Genomic DNA, 1,127 nt, shown 5'->3' with positions numbered 1-1,127 from the left:
GTAATCATCCTCTCCCTCCCTCTCAAAATAATTAATGGCAAAACAGAGTAAAACAGCCAATCACAGACAAAAAAAAGCCCTCACTTAACCCTTTAACACCTGACAAAAACATCAGCGACGCTTAAGCACAAAATCTTTAACATACTTTAGGTTTTCAACCTTTCACACGATCAACATAATTCCAGCAGATTCTGAAGGCGAAAAGCGGCGCGCGCCGCTTTTCGCCTTCAGAATCTGCTGGAATTATGTTGATCGTGTGAACGGTTGAAAAGTTACAGTAAATCAAAGTACAAAAACACTGGAGCTCCAGTGTTAAAGGGTTAAACCCCAATCAGCCCAGATGGGCAAAGGGAATAGTATCCCACCATTCCTTGCTCTGACAGCAGGCTTAATGTGTCTTTGACCATTACTGTAGTATTAATATATGCATAAATTGTATTTTCATCATAAATCTACTAAAGTTAAAGTAGAAAAAAACTAGAGGACACTAAAACTAGTAAAATTATACATAAGGGTAATTAAGTAAACACAGCTTTTTACTGACTACTTTTTTCTAAGCCACGACCTGTCGGATTTTGATAGAGAACCTTTACTGTAGAAGAAATGTTACTACTACTACTTGGTTAATTACTACCAACATTTTACAGTTTAAAAAAATGAATACAAGAAAAGTTAAATGATCTACTACAAATCCATAAAGCGTTGGCCTAAACTGGTGTTTAAAGATTAGATTTCAAAATACGTTCCTCTTGATACCAGCACACTTTAAAATGAACAAGTAGATTAAAAATTACATTCAATGAAGTAAATCAGAATTCTGCAGAGGTGGGACCAAGTCATCATTTTGCAAGTCCGAGTCAAGTCCCAAGTCTTTGTCCTCAAGTCCGAGTCAAGTCCCAAGTCAAAAGCACTCAAGTCCCAAGTCGAGTCACAAGTCATGACCAACAAGTCTCAAGTCGAGTCACAAGTCCTACTATTAATGTTTCAAGTCATTTCAAGTAATTTATAAAACAATGTAATATTAATTACACAGATCATGTTTGCTTTTAAGAACTGTATTTTGCAAGAATTTTAGCTAAATTCCCACTGAGTTGATGCATCTCCACTTCAAAAATCCAAAATAATTT

The sequence above is a fragment of the Oryzias melastigma genome, linkage group LG5 (genome assembly GCF_002922805.2).
Source record: "Oryzias melastigma strain HK-1 linkage group LG5, ASM292280v2, whole genome shotgun sequence".
Lineage (NCBI taxonomy): Eukaryota > Metazoa > Chordata > Actinopteri > Beloniformes > Adrianichthyidae > Oryzias > Oryzias melastigma.
The sequence above is the reverse complement of the archived record's forward strand: the minus strand, read 5'-3'. Positions refer to the sequence as shown.